The sequence below is a fragment of the Sitophilus oryzae genome, unplaced genomic scaffold, assembly GCF_002938485.1.
Source record: "Sitophilus oryzae breed Bouriz unplaced genomic scaffold, Soryzae_2.0 scaffold_808_pilon_pilon, whole genome shotgun sequence".
Taxonomy (NCBI): domain Eukaryota; kingdom Metazoa; phylum Arthropoda; class Insecta; order Coleoptera; family Curculionidae; genus Sitophilus; species Sitophilus oryzae.
Window position 1 is genome coordinate 4,128,590 of NW_022147426.1, and position 9,488 is coordinate 4,138,077.

General features: G+C 31.9%; 1 long non-coding RNA gene across 1 annotated transcript; it reads right to left on the bottom strand.

Moving 5' to 3' along the window:
• Positions 1-8,148: 8,148 nt before the first annotated feature.
• Positions 8,149-9,215, bottom strand: LOC115888803. Its single transcript, XR_004051317.1, has 3 exons — positions 9,103-9,215; positions 8,477-8,611; positions 8,149-8,300 (listed from the first exon to the last, which is right to left on the bottom strand). It is a non-coding gene; the product is annotated as an uncharacterized LOC115888803 (long non-coding RNA).
• Positions 9,216-9,488: the final 273 nt, after the last annotated feature.

Sequence of the window (9,488 nt, forward strand, 5' to 3'; positions counted from 1 at the left end):
TGTTTGATAGCATCATATCTCTGAAAGAAAAGGGAAACTTTGGAAATATGTCTTATGAAGAGGAGATCCTAAGATCGTCTGACTGCCAGTCTCTGCTAGTTCATTTAGCGTTACCCAGGGTGCACCACGTGGAGGCGAACTAGCTTTGCACCCCCCAGAATGAAAGAGACAAATAGTGAAATAGAGATATGATGCATCGAAAAACTGGCTTGAAAATAAATTAGAAAATCCTATAATTCTATACAGGTCATAGAAATGATGAAATATATCTCAGAAGATGACACAAAAATGTATAGAAATATATATAAAAAATTACAGAAATACAATCAATGGAAGAGTTTATAGAAATTTGAAAAATGGCATTCCTATAAGGAAGAAAATATGAGAGACAAATATAGTGAGAGACATGATTAATTCAAAAAATTGGCATAAAAATGGGAGATAAATTAGGGGAAATGTCATGAAGACATGAAAATATACAAATATATAAGACAGTCATTGGAAGAATGTAATATATAGAATTGATGAAGGATATTCTCATAATAAAGAAAATATGGCAGACACAAGTAGAGAGAGGTAGGCTAAAAGCAAGATGAAGCAAAAAGTATTAGATGATATTAAAAAATAAAGAAGTATGCAGTCAATAAGAACAGGAAAAAATAAAAAAAAATGCTTAGCCACCTCTAACGAATTTTTAGTCAAAATATGACTGAAGTGTGTAAAGAAAAATCCTCCAGAGCATAAAGGTCGCCTCCCTTCATCAGATTTAACCCCTTGTCCGACGATTAAGCCTCACCAGTCAGTTCCCATCCCAGCTAAGCAGCCTCGTCTCAGGTCACCCTCGTCACCCATCGAGCAGACATCCACCGGGACCCCTACAGGCGGACCCCCTCCTCATCTTCAATGTGTCCGATATCCCGCCCCCTCTACTGTCGAGACGTCACGGGATACGTGCACGAAGAAGTCTCGTAGCTTGGGTGCCAGGTCGTATCCGGCCGAAGCCTCTAGCGTTAGAACACCTAGCTCGTAAACCAGAGGGTGGTGACTCCCTTGGGTACCCATGCATGCTACATAGGTCATCGATGCCCGAACATCAGGGTTAGGGGGTGACCCGGGTCTCCTCCTCTTAGGGGAGGCTAGTTATAATGCTCTGGAGTCGATGTCACTCAGGAAAACTCATTGGAAAAAATTATAGGAAAGATAGAAGTGACATCCGTAGAAGTCGGGATTTTTAAATTAATGGCGAATGCGCCAGGAATCGATCGGAAATTAGTCCATACTATAAGATTTTTAAATGTGTTCTTTTGTGTGCATAAATTATATAAACACAAGCAAACCAAACCCACAGAATTCGTAAAATTATAGCAATTCATGGTCTGAGAAAGATGACATAAAAATAAAACCATCTAAACTAAAATTCCGTACAAGGAATTACACAAGCAAAAAAGTATTATAAGAATGACACCATAAGGAAAATAATACAAATAAAAGAAGACTTATCAAGAAAATATGGGAGTAAAGTCCCCTAAAAGAGAATAAGAAGTGACCAAAAGCCAGAAATTGGCTCAAATTAAAAATAAATGCTCTGAATTTGTCTATGATAATATGGAACCATAAAAATGTAACTCTGAGACTCAATGGAATTTTTTTCTACTTCATTAAATTTAGAAAATCATGAAATCCACTGAAGAATATTAAAAACCAGTAAAAATATATTTACCCAAAAGAAATAAAATTTTAGATATATGTACTTTTAAGTCCTAATGCATTGTAATATTCGTGAGAAGGATAAATGTACTGCCCTGGAACTGTATACATCCATCGATTTGTTGAACAAAATCTGTAAAAAAGAATAAATAGTATTACATTCTATCATAATAAAAAAAAACATCTTAAAAAATAAAAAATGTGGTTACTAAATATATTTGATTTAAAAAAAAAACATTTTATTATATATACTTACCTAAAATTATTTTGTTCCTCCTCAGTGACGAATTTCATCCACTCTTGAATGTTGAATTTAATCAACCTAATGAGATCTTGAAGAGGACGGTTGACTTGAAGTGCAGCTGTCCCATAAAATTCTTGTTCCAAAGCAGTACAATATCCCATTCACAAACTCAATTTTAAAAGGAATTAAACACGGAATGAAAGAAATAACAATTAGAAAATGAATGGAAAACTATACAATTCCATGTAGGCATCAATAGAAAAGAAATCAAAGACTTGGAATTCTTAGAAGAATTACAGTAAAATAAGAAATAATACACATAAAAGAAGATATTTAGAAATACAATCAATATAGAAGAAAAATAATGTAGAGAAAGACCCTTTGCCTTGTTTGATAGCATCATATATCTTAAAGAAAAGTGAAACTTTGGAAATATGTCTTATTAAGATTGTCTGACTGCCAGTATTTGCTAGTTCATTTAGCGTTACCCAGGGTGCACCACGTGGAGGCGAACTAGCTTTACACCCCCCAGAATGAAGATAATATGAGAGACGTAGATAAGATAAATTATTACGTAGATAAATTATTACGTAAAAATGATGAAAATTAAATGAACTTGGAAAAAATAACACAAAAAATTATACAATTAAAAGACTTGGACATTCCCATAGGTAAGTAATATAGGAGATAAAGACTGAAATAGAGATATGATGCATTGAAAAATTGGCTTGAAAATAAATTAGAAAATCCTATAATTCTATACAGGTCATAGAAGTGATGAAATATATCTCAGAAGAATGACACAAAAAATGTATAGAAATATATATAAAAAATTAGAGAAATACAATCAATGGAAGAGTTTATAGAAAAATTGAAAAATGATGGCATTCCCATAATAAAGAAAATACGGGAGACAAATAGTGAGAGACATGATGAATTAAAAAAATTGACATAAAAATTGGGGATAAATTGGGGGAAATGGCATGAAAATATACTAATATATAATACAGTCATTGGAAGAATGTAATATATAGAATTGATGAATGATATTCTAATAATAAAGAAAATTTGGCAGACAAGTAGGGAGAGGTAGGCCAAAAGCAAGATGAAGCAAAAAGTAAGATGATATTAAAAATAAAGAAGTATGCGGTCAATAAGAACAGGAAGCAATTGACAAAAAATATGCTTAGCCACCTCTAACGAATATCTAGTCAAAATATGACTGAAGCACATAAAGAAAAATCCTCCAGAGCATATAAGGTCGCCTCCCTTCATCAGATTTAACCCTTGTCCGACGATTAAGCCTCACCAGTCAGTTCCCATCCCAGCTAAGCAGCCTCGTCTCGGGTCACCCTCGTCACCCATCGAGCGGACATCCACCGGGACCCCCTACAGGCGGACCCCCCTCCTCATCTTCAATGTGTCCGATATCCCGCCCCCTCTACTGTCGAGACGTCACGGGATACGTGCACGAAAGAAGTCTCGCAGCTTGGGTGCCAGGTCGTATCCGGCCGAAGCCTCTAGCGTTAGAACACCTAGCTCGTAAACCAGAGGGTGGTGACTCCCTTGGGTACCTATGCATGCTACATAGGTCATCGATGTCCGAACATCAGGGTTAGGGGGTGACCCGGGTCTCCTCCTCTTAGGGGAGGCTAGTTAATGCTCTGGAGTCGATGTTACTCAGGAAAATTTATTGGAAAAAATTATAGGACAGATAGAAGTGACATCCGTAGAAGAGTCAGGATGTTTAAATAAATTGATGGGAAATTAGTCCATATTTTAAAATTTTAAATGTGTTCTTTTGTGTGTTTAAATTATATAAACACAAAACAACATACCAGGAATTACACAAGCAAAAAAGTATTATAAGTAGCATTAGAAAAATAATACAAATAAAAGAAGACTTATTAAGAAAATATGGGAGTAAAAAATGTCTATACCTATGTGGCGGATTCATCTCTCCAAAAAAATGGGAGTAAAGTCTCCTAAAAGAGAATAAGAAGTGGCTAAAAGCTAAAAAAATTTGGCTCAAATTAAAAATAATTGCTCTGAATTTGTCTATGATAATAGGAACCATAAAAATGTAATTCTGAGAGTCAATTGAATTTTTTACTACTTCATTAAATTTAGAAAATCGTGGAATCCACTGAAGAATATTAAAAACCAGTAAAAATACACAAAAGAAATAAAATTTTAGATATACTTGTAAATCCTAATGCGTTGTAATATTCGTGAGAAGGATAAATGTACTGCCCTGGAACTGTATACATCCATCGATAAGTAGAACAAAATCTGTAAAAAAGAAATGAATAGTATTACATTCTATCATAATTTATATCTACATATCTTAAAAAAATAAAAAATGTGGTTACTAAATATATTTGATTTAAAAAAAAACATTTTATTATATATACTTACCTAAAATTATTTTGTTCCTCCTCAGTGATGAATTTCAACCACTCTTGAATGTTGAACTTAATCAACCTAATGAGGTCTTGAAGAGGATGGTTGACTTGAAGTGCAGCAGTCCCATAAAATCCTTGTTCCAAAGCAGTACAATATCCCATTCACAAACTCAATTTTAAAAGGAATTAAACACGGAATGAAAGAAATAACAATTAGAAAATGAATCAAAAACTATTTAAAAAATATTTAGAAATACAATCAATATAGAAGAAAAATAATGTAGAGAAAGACCGTTTGCCTTGTTTGATAGCATCATATCTCTTAAAGAAAAGTGAAACTTTGGAAATATGTCTTATGAAGAGGAGATCCTAAGATTGTCTGACTGCCAGTATTTGCTAGTTCATTTAGCGTTACCCAGGGTGCACCACGTGGAGGCGAACTAGCTTTACACCCCCCAGAATGAAGATAATAGGAGACGTAGATAAGATAAATTATTACGTAGATTAAAAATGATGAAAATTAAATGAACTTGAAAAAAATAACACAAAAAATTATACAATTAAAAGACTTGGACATTCCCATAGGGAAGTAATATAAGAGATAAAGACTGAAATAGAGATATGATGCATTGAAAAACTGGCTTGAAAATAAATTAGAAAATCCTATAATTCTATACAGGTCATAGAAGTGATGAAATATATCTCAGAAGAATGACACAAAAAATGTATAGAAATATATACAAAAAATTAGAGAAATACAATCAATGGAAGAGTTTATAGAAAAATTGAAAAATGATGGCATTCCCATAATAAAGAAAATACGGGAGAAATAGTGAGAGACATGATGAATTAAAAGAATTGACATAAAAATTGGGGATAAATTTGGCGGAAATGGCATGAAAATATACTAATATATAATACAGTCATTGGAAGAATGTAATATATAGAATTGATGAATGATATTCTAATAATAAAGAAAATTTGGCAGACAAGTAGGGAGAGGTAGGTCAAAAGCAAAATGAAGCAAAAAGTAAGATGATATTAAAAATAAAGAAGTGAAATAAGGAAGCAATTGACAAAAAATATGCTTAGCCACCTCTAACGAATATCTAGTCAAAATATGACTGAAGCACATAAAGAAAAATCCTCCAGAGCATATAAGGTCGCTTTCCTTCATCAGATTTAACCCTTGTCCGACGATTAAGCCTCACCAGTCAGTTCCCATCCCAGCTAAGCAGCCTCGTCTCCGGGTCACCCTCGTCACCCATCGAGCGGACATCCACCGGGACCTCCCTACAGGCGGACCCCCCCTCATCATCTTCAATGTGTCCGATATCCCGCCCCCTCTACTGTCGAGACGTCACGGGATACGTGCACAGAAAGAGAGAAGTCTCGTAGCTTGGGTGCCAGGTCGTATCCGGCCGAAGCCTCTAGCGTTAGAACACCTAGCTCGTAAACCAGAGGGTGGTGACTCCCTTGGGTACCTATGCATGCTACATAGGTCATCGATGCCCGAACATCAGGGTTAGGGGGTGACCCGGGTCTCCTCCTCTTAGGGGAGGCTAGTTATAATGCTCTGGAGTCGATGTTACTAAGAAAAATTCATTGGAAAAAATTATAGGAAAGATAGCAGTGACATCCGTAGTCAGGATGTTTAAATAAATGGCGAATGCGCCAGGAATTGACCGGAAATTAGTCCATATTTTAAGATTTTTAAATGTGTTCTTTTGTGTGTTTAAATTATATAAACACAGGCGAACCAAATCCACAGAATTCGTAAAATTACAGCAATTCATGGTATGAGAAAGATGACATGACAATAAAACCATCAAAACTAAAATTCCGTACAAGGAATTATACAAGCAAAAAAGTATTATAAGAATGACACCATAAGAAAAATAATACAAATAAAAAAAGACTTATTAAGAAAATATGGGAGTAAAGTCCCCTAAAAGAGAATAAGAAGTGACCAAAAGCCAAAAATTGGCTCAAATTAAAAAGACATGCTCTGAATTTGTCTATGATAATATGGAACCATAAAAATGTAACTCTGAGACTCCATAGAATTTTTTCCTACTTCACTAAATTTAAAAAATCATGAAATCCACTGAAGAACATTAAAAACCAGTAAAAATATATTTACCCAAAAGAAATAAAATTTTAGATATACTTATAAGTCCTAATGCATTGTAATATTCATGAGAAGGATAAATGTACTGCCCTGAAACTGTATACATCCATCGATTTGTTGACCAAAATCTGTAAAAAAGAAATAAGTAGTATTACATTCTATCATAATTTATATCTACATATCTTAAAAAAATAAAAAATGTGGTTATATTTGATTTAAAAAAAAAAACATTTTATTATTATATACTTACCTAAAATTATTTTGTTCCTCATCAGTGATGAATTTCAACCACTCTTTAATGTTGAATTTAATCAACCTAATAAGATCTTGAAGAGGATGGTTGACTTGAAAAATTAATTTTTCTTAAAAAAGTCCGATTAAATTAATATCTCCGAAACTAAAGTTCAAAAAAAATTCGTAATATATCTAGAAATTCGGTTTTGCCCACTAGTAGATATAAATCATTTTTGTAAACTCAGTCTAAAATGGTTTCTGAAAATAAAATTAATTTTCTTAAAAGTCCGATTAAATTAATATCTCGAAACTAAGAGTTCAAGAAAATTCGTAATATATCTAGAAATTCATTTTACCCATAGTAGTTATAAAAGCATTTTGGTAAACTCTGTCTCTAATAGTTTCTGAAAAATGAAATTAATTTTCTTAAAGGTCCGATTAAATTAAAAAAAAAATCTCCGAAACTAAAGTTCCAAAAAATTCGTAATATTTCTACACCCTGTATATTATAAATTATCTAATAAATAGTGCATTATGGGTAGCGCATAAAAAAATTAACGCACACAATCTAATAAAGTAGGAAGAACTCTTGAATTTATACCTCCATGCCCGGAACATCAGGGTTGGGTGACCTGGGTCCTCCTAGGGGAGGCTAGTTACAATGCTCTGGAGCTAGATGTTACCTTGTGGAAATGTTCATTGGAAAATGCTAGAAAAATAGAAGTAACTGGACGAGTCAGTTTTTGAACAAATGGCGAATGCGCCAGGAATTGGTCCTTATTTTGAGGTTTTTAAGTGTTATCAGTGTTTATATTATTTGGACAAACAAAACTGTATAATTATAGAAATTTGTGGCATTTAATCTGAGAAAAATAACATGTAAATGAATCCATCAAAACTAAAATTCTGTGCAAGAAATTGCACAAGCAAAGAGTAATATAGAAGAATGATACCATAATAAAATATAAATAAAGGAATATTTTATAAAATATTATGTGTCAGTGGAATATTTTATAGAATCGATAAATGATGTCATTATTATCCCACAAGGGACAAAATATGAGAATCAAGCTATTGCAGAGAAATGAAAGTTAACGATAAACAACATGAAGTCAAATTCTAAGTAGATATATAGATAGAAAACCTATAGAAATATAGTCAATAGAATATTTTATAGAATTGATGAATGGGGATATTGTTATTCCTATAATCAAGAAAAATATGGGAGTCAAGTTATTATAGGGAAATGAAAGTAAACCAAAAAAAACTTGGACCAAAAAAAATGTTTTCCAAGTAGATAGTATTCTACCAAAAATGCCAAGTCAAGAACTTGGCTATGATAATAAGGAACCATAAAAGTCAGAGACTCAATAGAATTTTTTTCTTACTTAATTAAATTTAGAAATCATGAAATCTATTGATGAACATTAAAAACCAGTGAAAATATATTTACCCAAAAGAAATAAAATTTTAGATATACTTAGAAGTCCTGATGCATTGTTGGTAAAATATTCGTGAAAAGGATAAATTAATGTACTGCTCTGGAACTGTATATATCCATTGATTAGTTGCAGAAAATCTGCAAAAAAAGAAATAAATAATATTACATTTCATTAAATTATGCTTAATAATTGTGTTAATTTTTTTTGTTTCATAATAAGATAGATTAAATATATCTTAAAAAATATGGTTAGTCTGTTAATAAACATTTAATAAATTTATTAAAAGTGTTTTTCAAGAATTAAATAAACTTACTTTAATCGGATAATAGAACACCAATCTCGTAAACCAGAATAATGGCGAAACATCAGAATTATATAAGAAGTGATCAAGTCTCTTCTTTTAGATGTTCTTTAGGTACCTACTGGGTCTGTATTATTAATAACACTCCTAAAAAAGAAAATTAAAAATTAAACTATTATATTTATTATATTGACACAATGCAGATTTGTTCAATATGGCGACGTTAAAAATGTGAAAACAATTGTTTATCTGAAAGTATTATGTAATTACTGGGAATGTAGGGCCCCTTTAGGTGAATATTGATTTATTCTAAAGACGTAGAAAATACTACATTGCCTGAACGAAAAATCATGGAAAAAACAAAACCTAAACAAAAAAACTTTAGGAATAAAAACATCTCTAAACTCTACCAAAAAAAAATGGCCGAAAAAATAACAAGTATTTCTATATATGAAGCAATATTCCAAGTAATTTTATTCTTATTGTACAATAGAGACATCAAGAAATGTATTTATATTTCCATATACTCGATTTTGAAAAAGAAAACTATGAAAATTGGAAAAATATATGCCTTTAATGATGATGTAATTGAAAGTGAAAAAAATCTATGGAAAACAGGCAAAATAATGAGTACTTACATTTTCAAGAGACGAAACAAGCCCTAAGAAACAGAATAGACTCAAACAGTGCACAGAAAAATCACTTTTTCTATTAAAAATCAGAAAAATTTAAGAGCCACATAACGGCTTCCTATTAAAAACGGACAATGTCACACGTCAACGTTGTCAGATTGAACATATGTAAAACTAGTAAAACAGAATGGTCATTTTTTGCTGCATGAATAATACGAAAAGAAAATATATTATTTTTTTTGCTAAAACAAAGTTTGTATATATGTTTATTAGATTTATCATGATTTGTAACCGTTTAATTCATTTTAGACTTACAAAAATATTGATTTAGATTAGTTTTAGGATTTTGCTAATATCTTGGCAACATTGGAAACCATTTAGTTCAAAATTTT